At 38.2% G+C, this 27,865-nt stretch overlaps 1 pseudogene; it reads left to right on the top strand.

The window, feature by feature from the left end:
* LOC118629623 overlaps positions 1–27,865 on the top strand; it is an 85,429-nt pseudogene that overhangs the window by 46,363 nt on the left and 11,201 nt on the right.

The following is a 27,865-nucleotide window of genomic DNA, read 5'->3' as shown; positions in this document are numbered from 1 at the left end:
ATGCCATCAATTTCTTGACATTAATTGTATATCCTGCTACTTTGCCAAATTCATTTAAGACTAGTAGATTTTTGATGTAGTCTTTGGGGTTTTCTATGTATAGTATCATGTCATTTGCGAATAATGACAGTTTCACTTCCTTTTTTCCAATTTGGATCCCTTTTACTTTTTCTTCCTGTCTGATTCCTGTGGCTAAGACTTTCAGTATTATGTTAAATAAGAGTGGCAAAAGTGGGCATCCCTGTCTTGATCCTGTTCTTAAGGGAAATGATTTTAGTTTTTGCCCATTGATTATGATGTTGGCTGTAGGTCTTTCATATATGGCCTTTATTATGTCGAGATATGATACCTCTATTTCCACATTGCTAAGCCTTTTTACCAGAAATGGGTGCTGGATTTTGTCGAATGCTTTTTTGGCATCTATTGATATGATCATGTGGTTTTTATTCTTCATTTTGTTTATGTGGTGTATCACATTTATTGATTTGCGAATATTGTACCAGCCTTGCATCCCTGGGATGAATCCCACTTGGTCATGATGAATAATTTTTTTGATGTGTTGCTGGATCCGATTTGCTAGTCTTTTGTTAAGGATTTTGGCATCTATGTTCATCAGGGGTATTGGCCTGTAGTTTTCTTTCTTTGTAATGTCTTTTTCTGGTTTTAGAATTAGAACTATGCTGGCCTCATAAAACGAGTTTGGAAGTCTTCCTTCTTCTTGAATTTTTTGAAATAGTTTGAGGAGAATAGGTGTTAGTTCTTCTTTGAATGATCTGTAAAACTCCCCCATGAAGCCGTCCGGGCCTGGGCTTTTGTTTCCTGGAAGAGTCCTGATTACCTCTTCAATTTTTTTATGTGCTATTGGTCTGTTCAAGTTTTCTATCTCTTCTCGGTCCAGTTTTGGGACATTATGTATTTCTAGAAATTTGTCCATTTTGCTTAGATTGTCGAATTTGTTGCCATATAATTGTTCTTAGTATTTGTTAAAGATCCTTTGTATTTCTGTGGTGTCAGTTGTTACTTCTCCTCTTTCATTTCTGATTTTGTGTATTTGAGTTCTCTCTCTTTGTTTCTTGGTGAGTCTAGCTAAGTAAGGGTCCATCAGTTTTGTTTATCTTTTCGAAAAACCAGCTCTTTGTTTCATTGATACTTTGAATTGTTTTTTGTTGTTGTTGTTGTTGTTTTGGTCTCTATCTCATTTATGTCTGCTCTGATTTCTTCTACTTGCTCTGGGGTTTTCTTTTTGTTTGCTTTCTAGTTCTTTAAATGGTGAGGTTAGATAGCTTATTAGACATTTTTCTTGTTTCTTGAGGTAGGCCTGTAGTGCTATGAACTTCCCTCTCAGAACTGTTTTTGCTGAATTTCATAGATTTTGTGTTGTTGTGTGTTCATTTTCATTGGTTTCCAGGAAGTTTTTAATTTCTTCCTTGATGTCCTCGGTAATCCATTCATTGTTTAATAACTTGCTATTTAGCCTCCATGTGTTCAAATGTCTTTGCATGTCCTTGTTACAATTGATTTCTAGTTTCATGCCATTGTGATCTGAGAAGATGCTTGATATGATTTCAATCTTCTTGAACTTGTAGAGACTTAGTATGTGTCCTAACATGTGTCTATCTTTGAGAATGTCCCATGTGCACTTGAGAAGAATGTGAATTCTGTAGTTTGGGGGTGTAATTCTCTGTAGATATCTATTAAATCCATTTGGTCTAGTGCTTCATTTAGAGTCTCTGTTTCCTTGCTGATTTTTTGTCCAGATGATCTATCCAGTGATGTCAATGGGTTGTTGAAGTCTCCTGCTATGATTGTATTGCTATTGATTTCTCCTTTGAAGTTCTCCAGAAGATTTTTAATATATTTTGGTGCTCCTATATTGGGTGCATATATGTTTACCAACATTAAATCTTCCTGTTGGATAGATCCTTTCAATATTATGTAGTGGCCTTCTTTGTCTCTGATTATGGCCCTCATTTTGAAGTCTATTTTATCAGATATCAGTATTGCTACCCCAGCTTCTTCTTTTTTTTCCATTTGCTTGGAATATTTTTTTCCGTCCTTCACTTTCAACCTTTGTGAGTCTTTTGTTGTGAGGTGGGTCTCTTGTAAACAACATATAGATGAGCCATGTTTTCCTATCCAATCAACTACTCTGTGTTTTTTTTATTGGAGCATTCAATTCATTTACATTTAAGGTGATTATTGATATGTTCTTATTTATTGCCATTTTTGTTTAGTGTTTTTATATTCTTCTTCCTATTTCTTCTACTAATTACAGTAGTCCTTTTAACATTTTTTGCAGTGCTTGTTTTGTGCTAATATATTCTCTTAGCCTTTTTTTGTCTGGGAAGCTCTTTATTAGAACTTCTATTTTGAATAATAACCTTGTTGGATAGAGTAGTGTTGGATTCAGATCCTTGTTTTTCATGACCTTGATTACTTTATTTCATTTCCTTCTGGCCTATAGTGGTTCTGTGGAGAAGTCAGATGATAGCCTTATGGGGGTTCCTTTGTAGGTAACTTGTTGCTTACCTCTTGCTGCCTTTAGGATTCTCTCTTTGTCTTTAATTTTTGGCATTTGATTACTATGTGTGTTGGTGTGGGCCTGTTTGGGTTCTTCTTACTTGGGGCTCTCTGTGCTTCTTGAACTTGAATGCCTTCTTCCTTCATGAAATTAGGGAAGTTTTCTGTCACTATTTCTTCAAATATATTCTCTAACCTTTGCTCACTTTCTTCTTCTTCAGGGACTCCTATGATGCGAATGTTATTACATTTTTAGTTGTCCCACAGTTCTCTTAAGCTGTCTTTCTGGTTTTGATTTTTGTTTTTATCCTCACCCGAGGATATTTTTCAATATTTTGTTCAGATAGAGTGGGAGGGAAAGAAAGAGAGAGAAACATCGTGAAAAGGACACACTGAGTTGTTGCCACCCACACAACCCAACCAGGGCTGGGGACAAACTGCAACTAAGGTACGTACCCTTAGTGGGAACTGAACTTGGGTCAATCCGGACCACAGTCCAACGCTCTAACCGCTGAGCAAAACCAGCCAAGGCTGTCTTCCTGTTTTTGAATTGTTGTTTCCTTTTGGTTTTCCTTTTGGTTGATTTTTTTCTACCATGTCTTCTAATTCACTGATCTGGTCCTCAGCTTCCTCTACTCTGTTGTTTAGTCCTTCCAATATGTTCTTTATTTCTGCTATGTCATTCTTTATGTCCACTTGGTTGGTTTTCAGTGCTTCTATATCATTACTCATGGTGTTGAAGTCCTTACTCATGCTGTTGAGATTCCTCAAGATCATGGCTCTGAACTCTACCTCTGATAACTTGCTTACCTGCATTTCATGTATCTAATCTTCAGTAGAGGTCTCTTGTTCTTTCATATGGGATTTATTTCTTTGTTTCATCATTTTGGCTATCTTAGTGGGTTTTGGAGCTTGCCAAATCTTCCATGTGGGTGTTGGTGTTATGCTGTTTGTGGCTTCTTCTGTTGGGTTTTGATGAGCATGGGGGGACCAATGTTAAACACCACTGTCAAGTCTTACATTCCTGGGTAGATTTGCAAGCCCAGGAAAGGTTTGGTTATCCTCTAGCTTTTTGCCCGGGGGCTATTAATCTCAATTACTTGAAGAACCTTAAATTTTTAGTGGAATAAAAAATTCCCTCAGATTTTCAGCATAAGAGGATTTCCCGAAGGTGGGGCAGATGCTGGTTGGATTTTTTTTAGTTGTAATTCCCGTTTGGTCCTGGGAGATGGCCTGTGTAGCTTCCATTTTCTTTGCCCTTTTGGAATCCCGAAGAAAGTCTCTCTCTCTCTCTCTCTCTCTCTCTCTCTCTCTTTCTCTCTTTCTCTCTTTTTAATCCTCACCCGAGGAGACATATTTCCATAGAGTGGGAAGGAGGGAGAAAGACAGCAAGAGAAAGAAACATCAGTGTGAGAGAGACACATAAGCTTGTTGCCTCCCGCACAACCCCGACCATGGCAGGGGACTAAACTGCAACCAGGGTGCGTGCCCTTGACTAGAATCAAACCCTTGACTCTTTTTGATCTGCAGGCTAATGCTCTAACTGCTGAGCCAAACTGGCCAGGGCTCCTCTCACCATTCTTTTTTAATTTTTCAATCCTCACCCAAGGACATTTTTGCATATATCTTCAGATAAAGTGGGAGGGAGAGAGGGGGGAAGAGAGAGAGAGAAACATCGATGTGAGAGAGACACATCAAGTTGTCTCTACCCACACAGCCCCAACCCGGACTGGGGACAAACTGCAACTGAGGTATGTGCCCTTAGTGGGAAACAAACCCAGTCCACGGGCCAACACTCTAACCGCTGAGCTAAACTGGCCAGGGGCCTCTCACCATTCTTTTTTTTTATCCTCACCCGAGGACATTCTTTGTTCAGATAAAATAGGAGGGAGAGAGAGAAACATCGATGCGAAAGGGACACATCGAGTGGCCGCCACCCGCACGACCCAACCAGGGCCGGGGACAAACTGTAACCTATGTACGTGCCCCTAGCGGGAACCGAACCGGGGTCTCTCCGGACCGCAGGCTGATGCTCTAACCGCCGAGCCAAACCGGCCAGGGCCTCTCACCATTCTTAAACACCACTTTCATAGCTATTCCTTCCACCTCTCAAATCTAGGTTGAATATTTTTCATCTCTGCTACTATGATAGGTTACCCTGAGCTGTTAACAAGTAGCCAATAATAAATGATGACATTCTTGACATTTTCAGGAGAAATAAAACAATGTATATAAGTGTATATGTCAGTTTTTTTAATGTCCAAACTCATTCATGCTTTTTCTAACCTTTATTTTTTTTTCTTTATATATAACATCTATTTCTGAGCAGAGTTTTCTAGATAAAAATGTTCTAATGTGTTGACATCTTCTGGCTGAATAACTGTCAAATTCCCATTTGGCCTTTATGCTTTCTTCACTCCAAATGGAGAAACACTAAGGAGGGGAAAAAAAATAAAAAACAGATATTCAAAACCAGTCTAAATAGCATACGTTTTTGTCCTACTTAGCCATTGTCAGTGGCATTGCAGCTCCAATTAATAAATGTGGTTTGCTGCAACAAAATAATAAACACAATCATTTTTCAGTAATTATATTAAGGTAATATTAACATGATTATTCAGGTACCCTACTCTTTAAGGACAGATGAGATTCTATAAAACTGTTTGAAAAGCTAATTTTATTAGATCATATTTGATATTTTAATTACAGAAATGGAGATACTACCATGGAAAACAAATTATCAGATTGCCTGAGTCAAAAGCTTTTAGGAAAGAAAAGATTGCTATGGTGATCATCATTGCGGTTTCCAGGGCACTGTTAGATAATAGCCTTCCAGACCATCACTGCGCCTAGTAATTGGCTCTTTTGCCTTCAGGTATTGAACATTGGACAAATCTTAGTGGTGCCTTCCCTACTTCATGATCTACGCTTTCATTATTTCACTCCACTATAAATTCTTAGGAATGTCTGTTTTGCCAGAATATGTCCAGGTGCTACACAGAATCCATCCACCTCTTATGCTTTTAAAATGTGCTAATGGACCTGCTCAGATAGGTGAATAACACCAGGTGTATTTCTTGGGAAATTTTCCCAACTTCAAATAATCTGTAGTTTCTTATTTTATCAATTTTGTAAGGTTGAAGTTTCATATATTGTGTAATGAATATCTACTATGAATATTTCATATATAGTAGACCTCACTATTAATGCACAAAGAATAAAATATTAGCAATTGGGCTTTAATTAATATTCAACCAGCCTCTGAAGGACAGCTACCACTTTATATGTGAAGATGCATTTTATCTGAAATGTAAAAGGAAAGACTAAAATTTTAGTTGCTAACATATTAATTATTGGGAAGTGATAATGCTGTATATAGCTTTAAAAGTATGATTAGATGAGAAATCAAAATGTTTTTCACATTTTAAAAATACATTCTTAAATTTAAGATACATGCACTTACAATAGGATTGAAAGTTTCTTCAAATCTAATTTTAATTACCTGCTTTGTAACCTGTATATTTTGCAATCAAATACAATAATTAATTATTACTAATAAATAGGTAACTACTTAATTTTTGTTTCTCTCATAGTTATAAGCTCTCACAAAAATATGTAAAATTATTGCATTGCATTTCCTTTTTTCTTTTCAAGTATGTACATTTGTTTGTTTATTTTTGTTAATCCTCATCCAAGGATTTTTTTCCACTGATTTTTTTTTTTTAGAGAGTAGAATAAAAGGGGGGGAGGAGGGAAGGAACAAGGGGGGGGGGATATCTATAGAAAAGAGATATATCTATTAGTTGCATCCCTCATGAACCCTGACCAGGGCCAGGATCAAACCTGCAACCCATGTACATGCCCTTGACCAGGAATCAAACCTGTGACCTTTGGGTGCACAGGCTGACACTCCAACCACTAAACCACACTGGCCAAGGCTTAAGTACCTTTATAAAACAGGATTTCTAGGAGATTCCAAAATGGCGGAGGAGTGAATGGAAGCTACACAGACCGTCTCCCAGAACCAAACTGGAATTACAACTATAACACAGACAAATCGACGGGAAAAAACAACAGAAAAGCAGCTTGCAAGGACCATATAAGCAGGGACACTGACTCGATCCTGGCAGGCTTGCGAAGGCACGAGATGGGGGCTGGGAGCCCACAGTCAGCAGCTCGGCAGCGGCCTTAGCTGGGAGCAGTGCCCTCAGGTTACACTCCCAAGCAGCTCCACAGCTCAGAGCCGGGACAGAGGCTAAAAAAGCCACAACCACTTAACTTGGGCTCCAGCACAGGGAGGGCAGACTGGATTGGAACTGTGTGGGGACACTCGGGATTTGGAGGGCGCTCAGAGCTTTTGCTGATTTGCAGCCACACAGGATTGTGGTCATCTTACTCCTTCCCAGGGCTCTGGGGAGAGGGAGAGGCAGTGGCCCCTCCTTAGGAGATTCAACCCAATCCTGTGGACATTGAAATACAAATTGAGGCCCATTAACAATCAGCATCTGTCCACCCTTGGAAAATCCCCTTATGCTGAACACCTGAGGGAGTTTATTATTCAACAGAGAAGCCATGGCTCTTCAAGTAACCACCACTGCTAGCCTTCAGGCAAATAGCCAGAGGATAACTGTACCATTCCTGGGCTAGCAACTCTAACCAGGAAAGTAAGACTTGAGAGTGGTGTTTAATGTGGCTCCTCCCTGGCTCATCCAAAACCAGGAAAGGGAGCCACAAACATCAGAACACCAACAACCACAGGAAAAATTTGGCAGGCTCCAAAGCCGACTGTGATAGCCAAAATGGTGAAACACAGAAACAAAAGCCAAATGAAAGAACAAGAGACTTCTACCAAACAGGAGATAAATGAGGTGCAGTAAAACAAGTTAACAGAACTAGGATTCAGATCCATGATCTTGAGGAAGCTCAATAGCATGTATAAGGACATGAACACCATGACTAAAGACACAGAAATGTTGAAAATCAACCAACTGGAAATTAAAAACGACCAAGAAGAAATAAAAAATGACATATTAGAAATGAAAAACACATTGGAAGGTCTAAAAAGCAGAGTAGAGGAAGCTGAGGACCGGATCAGTGAATTAGAAGACAGGGTAGAAAAAATCAACCAATCAGAAAACCAAAAGGAAAAAACAATTGAAAAACAGAAAGACAACTTAAGAGAACTGTAGGACAACTGAAAATGTAATAACATTCACATCATAGGAGTCCCTGAAGAAGAAGAAAGTGAGCAAAGGTTAGAGAATATATTTGAAGAAATAGTGACAGAAAACTTCCCTAATTTCATGAAGGAAGAAGGCATTCAAGTTCAAGAAGCACAGAGAGCCCCAAGTAAGAAGAACCCAAACAGGCCCACACCAACACACATAGTAATCAAATGCCAAAAATTAAAGACAAAGAGAGAATCCTAAAGGCAGCAAGAGGTAAGCAACAAGTTACCTACAAAGGAACCCCCATAAGGCTATCATCTGACTTCTCCACAGAACCACTATAGGCCAGAAGGAAATGAAATAAAGTAATCAAGGTCATGAAAAACAAGGATCTGAATCCAACACTACTCTATCCAGCAAGGTTATTATTCAAAATAGAAGTTCTAATAAAGAGCTTCCCAGACAAAAAAAGGCTAAGAGAATATATTAGCACAAAACAAGCACTGCAAAAAATGTTAAAAGGACTGCTGTAATTAGTAGAAGAAATAGGAAGAAGAATATAAAAACACTAAACAAAAATGGCAATAAATAAGAACATATCAATAATCACCTTAAATGTAAATGAATTGAATGCTCCAATAAAAAAAACACAGAGTAGTTGATTGGATAGGAAAACATGGCTCATCTATATGTTGTTTACAAGAGACCCACCTCACAACAAAAGACTCACAAAGGTTGAAAGTGAAGGACGGAAAAAAATAATTCCAAGCAAATGGAAAAAAAAAAAAAGAAGCTGGGGTAGCAATACTGATATCTGATAAAATAGACTTCAAAATGAGGGCCATAATCAGAGACAAAGAAGGCCACTACATAATATTGAAAGGATCTATCCAACAGGAAGATTTAATGTTGGTAAACATATATGCACCCAATATAGGAGCACCAAAATATATTAAAAATCTTCTGGAGAACTTCAAAGGAGAAATCAATAGCAATACAATCATAGCAGGAGACTTCAACAACCCATTGACATCACTGGATAGATCATCTGGACTAAAAATCAGCAAGGAAACAGAGACTCTAAATGAAGCACTAGACCAAATGGATTTAATAGATATCTACAGAGAATTACACCCCCAAACTACAGAATTCACATTCTTCTCAAGTGCACATGGGACATTCTCAAAGATAGACACATGTTAGGACACATACTAAGTCTCTACAAGTTCAAGAAGATTGAAATCATATCAAGCATCTTCTCAGATCACAATGGCATGAAACTAGAAATCAATTGTAACAAGGACATGCAAAGACATTTGAACACATGGAGGCTAAATAGCAAGTTATTAAACAATGAATGGATTACCGAGGACATCAAGGAAGAAATTAAAAACTTCCTGGAAACCAATGAAAATGAACACACAACAACACAAAATCTATGAAATTCAGCAAAAACAGTTCTGAGAGGGAAGTTCATAGCACAACAGGCCTACCTCAAGAAACAAGAAAAATGTCTAATAAGCTATCTAACCTCACCATTTAAAGAACTAGAAAGCAAACAAAAAGAAAACCCCAGAGCAAGTAGAAGAAATCAGAGCAGACATAAATGAGATAGAGACCGAAACAACAACAACAACAACAACAACAACAACAACAAAAAACAATTCAAAGTATCAATGAAACAAAGAGCTGGTTTTTCGAAAAGATAAACAAAACTGATGGACCCTTACTTAGCTAGACTCACCAAGAAACAAAGAGAGAGAACTCAAATACACAAAATCAGAAATGAAAGAGGAGAAGTAACAACTGACACCACAGAAATACAAAGGATCTTTAACAAATACTAAGAACAATTATATGGCAACAAATTCGACAATCTAAGCAAAATGGACAAATTTCTAGAAATACATAGTGTCCCAAAACTGGACCGAGAAGAGATAGAAAACTTGAACAGACCAATAGCACATAAAAAAATTGAAGAGGTAATCAGGACTCTTCCAGGAAACAAAAGCCCAGGCCCGGACAGCTTCATGGGGGAGTTTTACAGATCATTCAAAGAAGAACTAACACCTATTCTCCTCAAACTATTTCAAAAAATTCAAGAAGAAGGAAGACTTCCAAACTCGTTTTATGAGGCCAGCATAGTTCTAATTCCAAAACCAGAAAAAGACATTACAAAGAAAGAAAACTACAGGCCAATACCCCTGATGAACATAGATGCCAAAATCCTTAACAAAAGACTAGCAAATCGGATCCAGCAACACATCAAAAAAATTATTCATCATGACCAAGTGGGATTCATCCCAGGGATGCAAGGCTGGTACAATATTCGCAAATCAATAAATGTGATACACCACATAAACAAAATGAAGAATAAAAACCACATGATCATATCAATAGATGCCAAAAAAGCATTCGACAAAATCCAGCACCCATTTCTGGTAAAAAGGCTTAGCAATGTGGAAATAGAGGTATCATATCTCGACATAATAAAGGCCATATATGAAAGACCTACAGCCAACATCATAATCAATGGGCAAAAACTAAAATCATTTCCCTTAAGAACAGGATCAAGACAGGGATGCCCACTTTTGCCACTCTTATTTAACATAATACTGAAAGTCTTAGCCACAGGAATCAGACAGGAAGAAAAAGTAAAAGGGATCCAAATTGGAAAAAAGGAAGTGAAACTGTCATTATTCGCAAATGACATGATACTATACATAGAAAACCCCAAAGACTACATCAAAAATCCACTAGTCTTAATAAATGAATTTGGCAAAGTAGCAGGATATACAATTAATGTCAAGAAATTGATGGCATTCTTATACACCAATGATGAACTCACAGAAAGAAAAACTAAGAAAACAATCCCATTTACCATTGTGGCAAAAAAAATTAAGATACCTATGAATAAACTTAACCAAAGAAATAAAGGACCTATTCACCGAGAACTACATGTCATTGAAAAAAGAAATACAGGAAGATATAAAAAAGTGGAAGCACATACCTTTTTCATGGATTGGAATAATTAACATAATTAAAATGTCCATACTACCCAAAGCAACCTGTAGATTCAATGCAATCCCCATCAAAATACCAATGACATATTTTACAGAACTAGACCAAATGCTTCAAAAGGTCATACGGAACCAAAAAAGACCTTGAATAGCCACAGCAATCTTGAGAAAGAAGGAAAAAGTAGGTGGGATCACAATACGAATATCTGGTTTTACTCCAAGGCTAGTGTAATCAAAACAGCCTGGTACGGGCACAAGAACAGGCATATAGACCAGTGGAACAGAACAGAGAACCCAGAAATGGACCCAAGACATTATGCTCAATTAATATTTGACAAAGGTGGCAAGAGCATACAGTGGAGTAAGGACAGCCTCTTTAATAAATGGTGCTGGGAAAATTGGACAGCTACATGGAAAAAGAAAAAAAAAAAAGAAACTAGACCATCAACTTACTCCATACACAAGAATAAACTCAAAATGGATAAAAGACTTAAATGTGACTCATGAATCCATAAAAATCCTAGACGAAAATGTAGGCAACAAAATTTTGGACATCAAACGCAGCAGAATTTTCAATGGTACAATACATAAGGCAACAGAAACAAAGGAGAAAATGAACACGTGGGACTATATCAAACTCAAAAGCTCTGCACAGCAAAAGAAACAACCATCCAAAATAAAAAGGAACCCACTGTATGGGAGGTATAATTGCCAATGACCCAGCAGATAACGGGTTAATTTCCAAAATATATAGAGTGCTTATACAACTCAACAAATGGAAGACAAAGAACCCAATTAAAAAATGGGCAGAGGACCTAAGTAGACACTTTTCGAAACAGGACATGCAAATGGCCAAAAGACATATGAAGAAATGCTCAACATCACTAATCATCAGAGAGATGCAAATTAAAACAACAATGAGGTATCACCTCACACCTGTCAGAATGGCTGCCATCAACAAATCATCAAACAACAAGTGTTGGCGAGGGTGTGGAGAAAAGGGAACTCTAATACACTGCTGGTGGGAATGCAGACTGGTGGAGCAACTATGGAAAACAATATGGTGTTACCTCAAAAAATTAAAAATTGAATTGCCATTTCACCCAGTTATCCCACTTCTAGGAATATACCCTAAGAAGCCTGCAACACGATTCAGAAAGAATATATGTACCCCCATGTTCATAGCAGCACTATTTACAATAGCTAAGATCTGGAAACAGCCCAAGTGTCCATCAGTAGACAAATGGGTAAAGTTGTGGTACATATACACAATGGAATACTATGCAGCTGTAAGAAAGAAACATCTCTTATTCTTTGAGATGACATGGAGGGATCTGGAGAGTATTGTCCTAAGTGAAACAAGCCAAGCAGAGAAAGACAAATATCACATAATCTCACTTATTTGTGGAATATAATGAACATAACAGTCTGAAGAACAGGTTAGACCCAGAGACGTGGAAGTAGGCTACAGACTGACAACCCTCAGAAGAAGGGGTGTGGTGTGGGGAGAGATAAACCACAGAACTGACGTGTATATATATACGTATAACTGATGGACATGGACAACAAAGCTGGGGATGGGATGGGCGGATGGGTGGAGGGTGTCAAAGTGGAAAAAAGGAGAAACATCTGTAACAAAAATAAAGTAATAAAAAAAAACAAAAAAGAAAAGAAACCAACAATGGTGTGAAGGGTGATTAACAGAAGACTAAGAAATTCTAACTTGCAACCTACTATTGCCCCAAATGAATCTGAAACAATATTCCCATATATTCTCTGGACTGCGTGGCACCATATATTGGCCTAATGAAGTCCAGTAAGAAAAAATTACCAAACCATCTACTATTTTGTAATTGTTATATCTGTTGTATGATGTCAGTAAATCTTCTGAGCTAGCCATCTATCCATTGCAGGACATTTGGTTCTGTGTAAAATGTCCATGGACTTCTGGTCAAGATGGCGGCGTAGGTAAACGCGGTATCGCGTCCTCCCACAACCACATCAAAGTTACAACTAAACTACAGAACAACCATCATTTATAACCACCTGAAATCAAGCTGAATGGAAGTTGTACAACTACGGAATTAAAAAAAAAAAAAAGCAGCTACATCCAGACTGGTAGGACGGGCTGCGCGGCTGTGCGAGGGGTGGTGGCGGTGCGGCGGTGGTGGTGGCAGCGGTGGCAGCGGCGCAGTGGTGGCGAGCGGAGGCGAGATGGGCTGGTCCCACACCCAAGCGTGGTGGATAAAAATCAGGAGGCTCCCGCGACTGGGAAGGTCCTTCCTGAGGACTGAGGAGTCCCCGTCCCACACCAGGTGCCCCGCTCAGGGTTCCAGTGCCAGGAAGAGAATCCCCATAACTTCTGGCTGGAAAAACCAGCGGAAACTGAGGCTCAGGGAAGCTGAGGAGGCTGGAGCCCCAGGCAGCTCCCTAAAGGGCCCGCGCATGGACTTATCGGACTCTCTCCCTCTAAGCTCGGAGGGGAGGCAGCTCGAGGGGCTCCAGAGACATACAGGGAAGAACTGAGCTGTTTGGCACTGGAGCGAGGGCTGGAGAGGGGGCTTCCTCGGGGACAAATGTGCTGTCAGAGGCCTTTGTTCCTTTGGTGAGCCCTTCCCGGGGCGGCAGACAGCCACCATATCTGGGACCCCAGCAACCTGGCTCACACTGGTAGCCCCGCCCTGCTGACTCCCTGAGGCCCCGCCCCACCCCACACAACTTTCAGGCCCACCCAAGCTGTTGCCAGTTGCTTAACCATAGGATAGGCCTGTCTTGGATCCGGCTTCAGGTTTTTCCTAAATTCTTTCAAACAAGCAGCATCGGGTCTCAGCGAGCACCATACCTCTCATTAAGTAATACACAGAAACAAACACAGGGAGGCAGCCAAAATGAGGATACAAAGAAACAGGTCCCAAATGAAAGAGCAGAACAAAACTCCAATAAAAGAACTAAGCGAAAGGGAGATAAGCAACCTAACAGATACTGAGTTCAAAATACTGCTTATAAGGATGCTCAATGAACTTAGTGAGAACCTCAGTGAACTTAGGGAGGGCCTCAAGAGCATAAAAAAGTACCAGTTAGAAATCATGGATACACAGTTAGAATTGAAGGAGGCATTAACTGAAATAAAGAATAATTTACACAGCTTCAATAATAGAGTATGTAAATCCAAGGAGCAAACCATCGATTTGGAATATAAGGAAGCAAAAAATCCCCAATCAGAACAGCAAAAAGAATCCAAAAAAATGAGGATAGTGTAAGGAGCCTCTGGGACAACTTCAAGCGTGCCAACGTTCGCATCTTGGGGGTGCCGGAAGGAGAAGAGAGAGAACAAGAAATCGAAAACCTGTTTGAAACAATAATGGCAGAAAACTTTCCTAACTTGGTGAAGGAAACAGACATACAAGTCCAGGAAGCACAGAGAGTCCTAAACAAGATGAACCCCAAGAGGCCCACACCAAGACACATCATCATCAAAATGCAAAAGGTTCAAGACAAAGAGAGAATCTTAAAAGCAGCAAGAGAAAGGCAGCTAGTTACCTACAAGGGAGTACCCATTAGGCTGTCAGCTGATTTCTCAAAAGAAACTTTGCAGGCCAGAAGGGAGTGGCAAAAATTTTCAGAGTGATGAAAATCAAGAATCTACAACCAAAATTACTCTATCTTGCAAAGCTGTCATTTAGAATTGATGGACATATAAAAACTTTCCCAGACAAGAAAAAGTTAAAGAAGTTCATCCCTACCAAACCGTTATTATATGAAATGATGAAGGGTCTTTTTGAAGAAAAAGATAAAATGTATGAGCAAACAAAATGGCAATGAATACATATCTATCAACAATGGAATCTACAAACAAAATGAACAGGAAGAACAGAAACATTCTCATAGATACAGAGAACATTTTGTTGGTTTCCAGTTGGGAAGGGGGTTGGGGGAATGGGTGAAAAAGGTGAAGGGATTAAGAAGCACAAACTCATTGCTAGACTAACAAACCTCAAAGGGAAAGGGGTTGGGGGGGTGGGAAGAAATAAACCAAAGAACTTATATGCATAACCAATGGACACAGACAATAGTGTGGGAAAAGGTGGGAGGGGGGCGGAAGTGGGGAGGAGGGGGTCAATGGGGGAAAAATGTGGAACATCTGTAATACATTTTACATCCAAAAATAAAGATTTGAAAAAAAAAATAAAATAAAAAAAGAGAGAAATAAAAAAATAAAATAAAATAAAAAAATAAAATGTCCATGGAGACATTTGGTCCATGCCAAACAATCCTTGAAATTTGATCCTTGTCAAAGTGTCCATGATCATATTTGGTTCTCACCAAATGATCCTTGATATTTGGTTCTTTCAAAAATGTGCATACTTAGAAAATGTACCAAGGTTCAAATAGCCCATAACATTTATTTTTGCTTTTGGTTCACAGGATTAATACATAAAAAATACTATCATGTTTTATTGGTCCAATAATTGTGTTTGTGTCTGTATCACCAGTAATAACCGTTCTTGCCTCTGTAGCTTAGGTAGTAATGGCACATGGGGTTAGGTAGGAGAGTTAGGGTTCAAATCTTGGAGAAGAACAGAATTTATATCAACTATGCTGACCACTATCTGTGTAGATGTTTTGGGCAGAACCAAATGTCAAGGACCTTTGGCAGGGACCAAATGTCTCCATGGACATTTTGGAAGGACCAAATGCCTGCTAATTCATGTACATGCTCAAATAGTCCTAAACCATGTAAAACCATAGTAAACTATAATTTCATAATAAAAGTGTAAGAACTATAGCAACCAGTTTTTAATTTTTAACTTTAAATTGGATGCAATACAGTTATTGAGCATCTTAGTGAAGTCAATTCTATTTAATTTTACCTTTTTTTACAATAGCACTTCCTAAGTGATAGTGTTGCTTGCTTGCTCTCATAAGTTTTTTTAATTAATTAGTTTTTATTTATGTATTTTTGCAATTTTTATTAATTTATTTTTGTTACAGATGTTTCTCTTTTTTTCCCCTTAGACACCCTCTTTCCGATCCCCCCAGCATTGTTGTCTATATGCACTGGTTACACATACATGCATATAAGTTCTGTGGTTTATCTCATCCAACCCCCCTGCCTCTGAGGTTTGTCAGTCTGAACCGTACTCCTTTCTATGTCTCTGGGTCTATTTTGTTCATCAGCTTATTTTGTTCACTATATTCCACAAATAAGTGAAATTATGTGGTATTTGTCTTTCTCTGATTGACTTATTTCGCTTAGGATAATACTCCCCAGGTCCCTCCATGTCATCTCAAAGGATAAAAGATCTCTCTTTACTATGGCTTGCACTTGGAAGTTTATGGAACTTTGGTCTGAGCCTCTTTCATAGAAGGCCAGGATTGAATCCCAGTGATGCAAGCAGATGGGCCACAGGTTAAATCACATGAGGTGATGACCTGAAGTGCTAGGAAGAATAGCAAGTGCAAATGGAGTCAGATTATTGAGAAGGAAATCCAGAAAAACCAAATTTGCAAGAAATAATCCTAGACCAGGAATGGGAGACAGGCCCAGGGGATAAGAGTTCAAAGTCACTGGTGTAGAGACTGCTCATGGAATGGCACTGATATTCTAGACTTTATTTTCTTGTTTTACTTTAAATTACTATTAACATTATAAAAATATACACATGATTAAAAATGTAATAAGTACATTGAGGTCTAGAATGTCCCACCCCACTCACTTCTGTTCCCACTCTCAGAGGTAACTGTTGTTAACAGTTTCTTATGGATCCTTCCAGGAATGTTCTGCCCATATGGTAGTACAGAGTTTTTCCCTATAGAATTATTATTATATTTATTATAAAATTATGTTAAAATTTGCCCAGCCAGTGTGGTTCAGTGGCTGGGCATCAACCCATGCACCAAGAGGTCGCCCGTTCGATTCCAGGCCAGGGCACATGCCCAGGTTGTGGGCCTGATCCCCAGTGGGGGGCATGCAGGAGGCGGCCAATCGATGTTCTCTTTCATCAATGTTTCTATCTCTCTCTCCCTCTTTTTTTTCTCTCTCTCTAAAATCAACAAAGAAAAAAATTATGTTAAAATTTAAATGTAAGGAGTGTAATATTTTTATTTTTATCCTCACCCAAGGACATTTTTGCATTTATCTTCAGATAGAGCAGGAGGGAGAGAAGGAGGAAGAGAGAGAGAGGAACATCGATGTGAGAGAGACACATTGACTGGTTGCCACCCACACGACCCCAACCAGGGCCAGGGACAAACCGTAAGAAAGGTACATGCCTCTAGCGGGAACTGAACTCGGGACTCTCTGGTCTGCGGGCCGATGCTCCAACTGCTGAGCCAAACCAGCCAGGGCTACTTTTATTTTTTTAAAACTAAAAAATATTTTTAGGAGATATTTCATGTCAGCCTATATAGATTTATCTAAGCTTTTTGATTACTGCACAGTGTCTGTTATATGTATTTGCTGTAATTTATAGAATCAGTCCAATTTAGTGAACCTTGAACAAAATGCTGAGATTTTACTATTTCAAACAATGCGACATGAAGTAATTTTATGTTTTTGCACATTTGCACAAACATACCTGTATGCTAAGTTCTTTTAAATGCAATTATTATATCAATTTAAACATCTTAATAGGTATGGACAAACTGTCCCCCAAAGAAATTCATATCCATTAACAGCAGAGGAATGTGCCTGTTTCCTTAAAGATTCAAATTTTTAATCTTCGATAATATTCTAGGTGAAAAAAGTGGCATATCAATTTTTTAAAAGTTCTTTGAATTAATTACAATTGAAGTTGATTATTTTTTCATAAGATTCTCAGCTATTTTTATTCCTCCCCCCCCCCCCCCCCCCCCCCCCCCGTTAACAAGAGATAGATAATATCAGTCTTTTCTGAAAACCTCCTGTGGTTTTCCATTTTATCCAAGGTAAAATTCAGAGTTCTTACCATGGCCTACAAGACCTTAAAAGATCTGGCTCCTGGCTTCCTCTCTCACCTTATCTACCAATCCCTCTCTCTTTTTTAAAAAATATCCTCACCTGGGGATACTCTTTTTCCATTTACCGTCAGATAGAGTGGGAGGGAAGGAGGGCGGGAGGGAGAGAGAGAGAGAGAAATATCGATTTGAGAGAGGCACATCAACTGGCTGCCTCCTGCACGCCTGACCCCAACCAGGGCCAGGGACCTAACCGCAACCAAGGTATGTGCCCTTGGCCAGAACTGAACCCACGACTCTTTGGTCTGAGGGCTGACGGTCTAACTGCTGAGCCAATCCGGCCAGGGCGCGCTCGCACTCTCTCTCTCTCTCTCTCTCCTCCAACTACTTTAACTTTCTTTCTTTTCTTCAAGCATGCCAGACATACTTATGTTTCAGGGCCTTTGCTCTTCCCTCAGTAGTAGCATGGCCTACTCACTTCAGGTTGCTGCTCAAATGGCATTTTCAGAGCTCTTGCCTTACCACCCCATTGAAAATACACATGTCTCCATTCTCTCTCTCTCCACAATTGTATAACACTTTACCTGCTTGGGCATTAGACAATGTCTAGAAACAATTCTGGTTATCACAACTGGGGACGAGGAGCTGCTACTACCGCCATCTACTGGGTAAATGCCAGAGATGCTATTAAGGATCCCTCAATATTGCTGGACAGTTCCCAACACAAAGAACTATCTGGTCCAAATGTCAATACTGCAGAGGTTGAGAAACTCTACATATTTTTGTAGGTTTATTGTTTATCAATTTTCTACTAGCAGGGATGATATTAAAACAATTTAACACCTGGAAGGGGCATAGGTAATGACCAGATTGGGCACGAGTCTTAAGCAGCTAATATGGCCATACAAGGGTCTACCAGCTGAGTATCAGGCCTGTCTACTAGAATTAAGACTAATGAAGGAGACTTTGTTTTGTGCCTCCATCATTTCTTTGTAAATAGAACATTTTAAATCGACTTTTAAGCCATACCCTATGCCAATTTTTGTCTATTCTGTTTCTTTTTTTTTCTTACTGGTTCACAAGTGTTAATTTTACATTAAAGAAATTAGAATTATATTTTCATTTGTTGAAAATAGTTTTTCCCTCTAATTAATTGGTAGTATTTTGTCTTTATTTGTAGTATTTTTAAAATCTGATTTTTGTATGTGGGATGCTTTCATTTTGTTTTCTAACATATTTTTGTTCAAAAGTCTTTTATTGGGTATCAGCCACATAAAGAGTGGAAGTGAGTCTGTTTTTAAAGCACAGAGTTAAGACAAGCAGTTTCAATTTATGAACTATATTTGGCCTTGTTTTGGGGTAAGTCTTCTCCTACTTGCTGCCTATCCTTTCTCAAGCTGAAAATGGCCTTCTCTTATCATTCAATCAATCTTGTGTCTAGGGACTTTTCTCAATTAGCCAGATCCAGACTGTTCACCTAAACACTTTGACATTTGTAAAACAGGCTGTTATAAATCTACATATTGTTTTCTTTGTTTTAAAAAAAATCTTTCCTAATATTTTCAGTTATGCAGGTATTTAAAAATTAACTACTGTCAACTATACTTTTGTGCTCGGTTTTTACATTCCATAGGAAAAATAAAACTTTGATCTCAGTTTGCAATACATGTAGCTTATACCCAGAGACATGGAAGTACAGAGAGGCTTCCAAAACTCGAGGAGTGAGCAGAGCTGAAACCACAACTCAATTTGTCAGCTTGGCATACTTCATTCTCACATTTGCAGAAACAGCAATGTCTGCCTCCTGTGACCTCCCCACAACAAAATGGTCAGTTCAGCTTCCAAGAAGTGAGGAGAACCAAAAAAGTACTTCAAGGCCTTTAGCACCAGAGGTTTTTGTTGTTGTTATTTTACTTGGTATCTCTACTGAGCACCTGTACTGCACAGTCTGTGGGACATCTATCTACTGCTGCAATGATGTCCCTTCTTATCCGGAGCTCTTCAGCCCTGTAAGGTTTTAAATCATTAGGCTTCAAGTTTATTCTTGCACACATGCAGCCATTCACCCGCAACCTGATAACAAGCTAAGCCATTACTAGAAGCTACTAGAGTAGCTTCCCAATTCTCAAATGTGCTTTGGTCAAAGCTGCTTATTTTGAACATCTAGATTCTTGAGTTGGCTGGGTCTGAAGCACGAATCACTGAGAGAGAGAGAGAGTCCTACTTCAAAGATCTTGGTTCTATTTTTCCAATGAAAAACCTTGGACAGAACCACCTTAATCTGTCAGTAAATTTCTAACAATGTTAAGCCTCAAAAAGGAAGTTGTTCTGATCTTTATGTTTTTCTGAAGTGGCTCCTTCATCAGTATGCAAATCTCCCCATACCTTACCCTAGAGGCCAGCTCGTAATACCAAGAAGTCTTGAGGAAAAAGATCGAGTTATGAGTTTTACTCCCAGGAGAACAGGTGCCTGAATATCTAACATAACAAAGAGCAAAACAGAGATCTCCAAGGGAACTGGCTACAGGTACTTAAACCAAGAAATGCTGCCAGCTTCTCATTCAGTGTTCTAAATTGAGCCTCACTGGGGACTCTGTTACATATGCAGGTTATCAAAAACCAAAGCAGGCCAGCCCTGGCCGGTTTGGCTCAGCAGTTAGAGCGTCGGCCCATGGACCAAAGAGTCGTTGGACTGGTCAAGGGCATGTGCCTCGGTTGCAGTTCATCCCTGGTCAGGGTTGTGTAGGAGGGAATCAGTCCATGTGTCCCTCTCTTGTTGATGTTTCTCTCTCTCTCTTTCATTCCTTCCCACTCTATCTGAAGATAAACAGGAAAATATCCTCAGGTGAGGATTAAAAAGAGAAAAACCAAAGCAGGCCAGATGGAGGTATGAGTTTGGGAAGAGACAAATAGGAGAGTCTGGAGGCAACTGCCTGAAACTTCTCTTGGTGCTCTCAGTTTGTCTTTTTGGTGTGTGGGGGGATCAGCCAGGTATAAAGACTGCAGAGAGAGGGGCTGCTGCATAAATATAATGAGTCTAGTATGCAAGTTGTTAAAAAAAAAAGTCTACATAAGCTCTGTTTTGATTAGAAAACAAGTGCCACTTCTTTTCAACATTAACAGAATTATATTCTATCCCCATATTGCTTTAGGCATCTCATTTACCAACACATTTGGACATCAGATAGGCACAAATTAAAGTATATAATTTATAGTGCATAAAAATAACAGAAATGCTTATTGATTCCTAAGTTAGGATAATATATTTTAGCTGGTGCAGTCTTTTATCAATAAATCTTAATTGAATTTTCAAGTTAAAGACTGCAGGGAAAATGTGCTCTAGTTTTTTTTAAGTTTCCAGAAACACAGAGCCCAAATGTTGTGAATGTTCCCTGACTAAATGTAACAGGATCACTTTGCAACAAAGATGAATCAATTCTCTTAATTTATTCAAATGAAAATCATTCACATATTCTTGGTCTAAGGTTTTCAACTTCTCTGTAAAACTAATTGGTTTTTCTTTGTAAACTACATTCCAATCAGTAGAATATTACCTAATGTTAATCTTATTTTTTTGAATGCATTCTCAAATCTCAGCACTATTTCCAGCGCACACACATATTAAACACATATTCTCGTGCATTCACTTTGGAGTTTTAGTTTCAAATGCCTATCTGTGTCTAAAATGTTCACAGTCAATGTGCAACTGTTTTCCTGGGATTGGGCTTCCACTAACAGGGTCTGTCTTCACTGGGTTCCCTCAAAAGCCAGTTCTGAAACACAATTAAGCAAAAAAGGAAGTTTATTAAAAGGATATTGGTTGACTCAGAATTGTTGGGAGGCCTGTAAAACTAAACTTGATGTTAAGCTACGAAGAATGATTCTGAAAACCACATGGCTCAATGGGCCCAAAGAGGAAACTCCCTCCCCTGCTGCTGTCTTACAGAGCACAGGGGAGGTGCTGCCCACTCCAGCACCCGCCTAGGACACTTCTGTGCCAGGAGCGGGAGCGAGCAAGCACTGAGGAAGCGTGTGCACTGTTGCTGCTACCATGGAAAGAAGCAGCACTGCTGCCTCTCATGCTCACTCATTGGTCAAATTCTGGTGAGTGTGAGTCTGCCAAGGCCACTGTCATGTCGCTGGGCCAGCTGCATGAGAGTCTGGGAACTTTTTCCCTTCCATTCTACCTTGTGGAAGCAGGACTCTTAAAACTGGGAATATTCAGTTTGCTAAAGATGATTTCAAAATGTGCTGTGCAGTCAGAAAACATGAAAAAATATCCGTGTCCAATATAATAAGCAACTTTATTTTACCTGTGAGGAAACTGTAAATCAGGAAATTTCAATGACGTGTAATGTTACACCACCAGAACGAGTAGTCGGGCTATAAATCCAGGGTTTTCTGACTCTAAATCCCATGCCCTTATGCATTGCTATTTTTCTCCAAACCAAAAACATATGGAAGTACAAACTGTCGTACATAAAATTTTTAAATAAGAGCAGTCTTGCTGCTGTTATCAAAGAGTGTTGACAGCGTGGTTCAAATGGGACTATGTAGTGAGCATCGATGTTTTTGTTTCTACTCTCCATCCCTTTCTCTTCTGGTAACAGCAACACTTTTTTGGGAGAGCCCTTCCTCTCCAGATCCTATGGACCTTGTGGGACCATTGTCATGACATTCTTGTGTCATCCTTCAGAAGGAGGGGCTTGCAAATTCACCTAACCAATTCTTGATATCACTTTGGCCATGGTAATTGGCTTAGGGATAAGCTTGTTACCCAATCTGGGCCAGTAAGAATGCTTCCTAGGACCTTACTGTTAGGGTTGGTGAACCATGCTCCCCTCCCAAAGATGTTGACATCTAAATCTCTAGACCTTGTGAATAAGTTACAAAGTAAAAGTGATTTTGCAGACATGATTAAGTTAAAATTGTGGAATGAGCGGATTATACTGGATTATCTGGATATTTCATTTTGGGTGGGCCTGCTGTAATCACACATCAGTATAAGAAACACAGCAAAAGATAAGAATGAGTAGAAGGCAAAGTGACCATGGAAATAGAGACTGGAATGATGTGGCCACAAATGAGGTAACATTGGCAGCCTCTAGTAGCTGGAGGAGGCAAGTTCATTTGTCTGGGTTCTCCAGAGAAACAGAAAAAATATATAAAAAGAGATTTATCAAAAGAAATTTGCCATGTGATTATGAAGACTAAGAAGTCCCAAGATACTTAGTTGGCAAGATAGAGAGACCCAGGTGGTGTGGATGGTGTAAGATCCTGTTTGAATTGAAGTCTGAAGGCAGAAGAAGACTGATGTCCATCTTGAAGACAGGCAGAGAGAGGGGATGCTTTCTTATTTTGCATTTTTGTTTTATCCAGGTCTTCAATGTATTAGATGAAGCCCACCTCCATTGGTGGGGGCAATGTGCTTTACTCAGTCTACAGATTCATATGTTATACTCTTATCCAGAAACACCCATCCCCAAGCACGAAGAATAATATTTAATCAAATATCTGGGCACTCTGTGGCCTGGTCCTGCTGAAACATAAAATTAACCATCACAGCACAAAGCAGATTTTCTCTTTGAACCTCAGAAGGAATTAGCCCTACCCACACCTTGATTTTAGTCCTGCAGGACTTACTTTGGACTCTGACTTCCACCTTTAACAGAATACATTTGTGTTGTTTCAAGCTTTTACGGTTGTGGTAATTTGCTAAAGCATTGACAAGAAAACCAACACAAGTACCACCCCACCCCGGGAGATGAGAGACACAGAGAGATCAATGAAGATGATAAAGGTGACAATTGTGATGATGTAGTTGGAAACCCTTAATTCACGTGTGTCTAGGCCAGCCCCATGCTTGTGCATTGCAGTTACTTGGCCCACATCTTTGTTTTGAGTAGCAAATAATGTATATTGTATTTCTACCTAGAACGAAAAGAGTCTCAAGAACAAAATGTATCTACCATATTTTCAAAATTTTCAATTTGTAAAATATAAAGAAAATGAGAGCACAGAGGAAACAAGTTTTTTCTCTTCCACGCATACAGATAAAGTGGATTTTTTGAAGAAAGAAAATTGTTTTCTGAATGCATTACTGCACATTAACTTATCATATTAGTACATATTAACCACAATTTAACAGGCACATGCAAAAAGATGAAATTAGACCACCAACTCATACCATACACAAGAATAAACTCAAAATGAATAAAAGACTTAATGTAAGTCATGAAACTATAAAAATTCTAGAAGAAAACATAGGAAGGAAAATCTCACATAGGAGAATGTTTGCTGATACACCTAAGGCAAGAGAAACAAACAAACAAAAATAAACAAATGGGACTATATAAAACTAAAAAGCTTCTGCACAGCAAAAGAAAGCATCATCAAAATGAAAAGGGAACCCACTGTATGGGAGAACATATTTGCCAACGACACATCTGATAAGGGGTTAATTTCCAAAATATATAAAGAACTCATGTAACTCAACAAAAGGAAGACAAACAATCCAATTAAAAGATGTTCTAAGGATCTCAGGGTTTCTCCAAAGAGGACCTACAGATGGCCAATAGACATATGAAAAAATGCTCAACACCACTAAAATAGATTTTAATGCAAGATGTATTACTAGAACCAAAGAAAGATATTTCATAATAATACAAGGGTTTTCCAAAGAGTGATAGAAGTAATTGACTTAAAATGTTGATGACCACATTACTTCACTGATATAAATCTTTCAGTGTCTCCCATTGACCTTGGAAAAAGCTCAAACAACAATTATGGCTGATAAGATCCTCTATTAATCTTCTGTTCTACTACTAACATCTCAAGCCATTTCTTTCCTCACAATTCATGTTTAGGAGTGTTGAAGAGCATGCAATTACTCAAAATTACCCTATGATTTTATACTCTCTGTGCATTTGTTTATATCGGTCCCTTTACCTGGAATGGTTTTCTTCAAGAAAATAATCTGAAAATGTTCTATTATCTTTCAAAACTGTATTCTGCTATATTCTACCTAAACCTTTTCTGACTGACCTCTACATATAATACTTCCTTCCTCTGTGTCCCACTGTACCTCATAAACACTTTAAAAAATAATTTTTTTGTACTATTCTGCCTTTTCTGGTAGCCAGCAGGAAGATACTAGGCTCTCATGAACTTCTACTGAACTTGATTTGTGTTGGTAGATGCAGTAGTTTTGGAGAGATACTTGCTATAATATTATCTAAAAATTTTACCAATGTATTTTGCCAATTAATATAGTTTTTCTAGATTCAGCTAAGATAACATGAATTATTTGTATAATTATTTCAATAAGTATTTTTAAAACTAAAAATGTATTCTCTTCTCATTTTATTAATTTTATACTTATAGAGTCATGTGAGCAGTTATTACAATTAGTTACGCAGTACAATGTCTGAGAAAGCATTTATTTATATTGCTCTTCTTTGACAGATTTCTTGTTCTTTTTCATAGCAATGTTAATTTTCTAGACTGACGTAGTCAAATTGTAACAAACACATTTATTAACATGAAAAACTTGTGTTTTTATATATTTATAAAAAGTATGAATCCATATTTTTCTGAGAATTTAGAGTAGAATTTTAGAAGTTACTCAATGCGGCACTGTCAACCAGGGTGATATTGTCAGGAAAAACTGCCATGACAAGGTTTTCATTTTTGGATGTTATTCAAAATATATTCAGCTGATTCTACAGTTCTTTTTGCTAAACTCAGAAATTAAAATAGCCAAAGTAATTTCTTAGGTGAATTGATTTATATAACCAGGCTAATGATGTTTTCATAATTCCACAGTGGTGGAATTTTAAATTTGAGTTGTAATAAACTAGTTAAGGATGAAACCTTTGGATCGAACTGCCTGGACCCGAAGTCAAGCTTTGGGACATCCTAGCTGTAATCTGGAGCAATTTCCTTAGTGTCCCTAAGCCACAGTTATTTTCATTTATAAAATGCAGATGATAATAATAAGTTATTTTGAGGTTAAATGACTTACTATAGATGAGATATTTAGCATGAGTCCTGCTACATAGTAGATGCCCAATGAAAATGAGCTAATACAAAAGATATAGCTAAGTAAAATCAATAAGTCATGCAGTTAACCAAAAGGGGTATTTTACATGATCTACTCTGTATCTAAATTCTAATATTAAAGCTACCATTTAGTGAGCACTGTGCTAAATATTGTATATATTATCCCATTTAAATTTTGCAGTAACTTTGGCATAATGAAGCTTGAGTCCCCAGTAGAATCATGGAATCATTTTACCAGTCTTGGACTGTCTACTTTGGGAATTCTTATTATAAGAAGAAGTTGATTAATCCATTGTGTGAACTTCACAGAGTGCTCTTACAGAAACCTAGATGACATCATCTACTACTGTAATGATATATGCTATACATTAATTAATTAATTTATCCTTACCTGAGGATATTTTTGCATTTACCTTCAGATAGAGCGGAAGGGAGAGAGGGAGGAAGAGAGAGAGAGAGAGAGAAACATGGATGTGAGAGACACACATCAAGTGGCTGCCACCCACACGACCCCAACCGGGGCGGGGGACAAACTGCAACAGAGGTTGGTGCCCTTAGCGGGAACCAAACCCAAGACTCTCTGGTCCGCGGGCTGACGCTCTAACCACTGAGCCTAACTGGCCAGGGCATGCTATACTTTTATATGACTTACAGTGCAGTAGGTTTGCTTACACCAGCATCACCACAAACACATGATTAGTATGTTGCACTAAGAAGTTATGATGGTTACAATGTCAGTAGGAGATGTAAAATTTTTAGATCTGTTATATCTTATGGGACCACACTCTATATGTCAGCCATCAATGACTAAAATAACATTAGGCAGCACATTATTTTAATTATAAAACATAATCTTATTAATTATAAATTTTCAATAAATGATATTTATTTAACTATATGTCATGCAGAGAGACACCATTGGTTGCCTACTCAACAACCATTTTCCTAATTCTTTGTTAACAAAATTCCAATTTTGTTTAGAGAGCAGTATGTCCAGTCCCTAGCATAAACCTTTATTTGTGTATATGTTCATTATGGCTATTCATTTCCTTTTGCCAATAATTTGTATAGAAATGACAGTGTGAAACCATTCTGACCAATGAGACCTCAGAGGAATTCTACTCTAGACATCTGGGAAAGATTTACCATTCTGAAAAGACACATGTGCAAAGAAAATTTTTTCTTCCATCACAGTTTCTTCTGCTTGAGATTCTATTGTATGAAGACATGTTTGCAGCTACAGCAGCAGTCTTGCCAAAATCAGGGGAGGAATCATTGGCTACTGATGACACGGAGCAGAGAATTTGTAATACCAATCAGTGTTTCTTATAACACGAACAATAAAAATGTTTATGCTTCAAGCTACTGTTAATTTTTTTATTTGTTGGAAAAAGCATTCTTAACATTACATTATTTAACAAACATTTATTGTACACATTCCATGTGTCGGGACTATTTTTTGCACTGGGAATATATTAGTGAGCAAAACAGATTCTTTTGCCTTCCCGGAGCTTACTTTCAAAGGGAGAGCCATACTAAGTAAACAAATTATATGGTAAATTACATTGTATATTAGAAATTACATTGTATATAAATTACATTGTATATTATCCCCTCCCAGATAAGGGCTATAGAGAACTTTATTTTTGTATAGTTGTATTCATACATTTATAACAATAAAATGTGTTATTTTAAATTAAATTTATTATATTTCTACTCTGTGTTATAGTTAGGGTACTATATTACCTTTTGGCAGGGGTGAAGGTGGGTGGGCAAGCTTATTTGTTTTCTGGTTATGCCACTAATTAATTCTATTTTAGATGCCAAAGTGGTCATTTCAAAGTATTTATTCTGAAGAGAGGGTGTTGAGTCTGATAGGCTTAAGAACCACTGGTTTAAATAACTATTTTGGTTTTTTTTTGTCTCCATTAAGAGTTCTAAATAGTCTTAGTATCCATTCTCAACTCAGGATTGCTTTATCACAAGATTCTCATGAAATTTGCCATCTACTTGGGGAAGGTAACACAAATACATGGAACATTAGAGAACAGTCTAATGTTCACTCATGTAGAAATACTAACCAAAGCTTTCTCTGGTTCTGTTTTGTTTTTAATATGGGCAGATGACCATTTAACATGAACAACAAATTCCGTAACCAAG

This window comes from Molossus molossus, unplaced genomic scaffold (genome assembly GCF_014108415.1).
Source record: "Molossus molossus isolate mMolMol1 unplaced genomic scaffold, mMolMol1.p scaffold_m16_p_1, whole genome shotgun sequence".
Lineage (NCBI taxonomy): Eukaryota > Metazoa > Chordata > Mammalia > Chiroptera > Molossidae > Molossus > Molossus molossus.
This window is presented reverse-complemented; position numbering and strand designations above follow the sequence as displayed.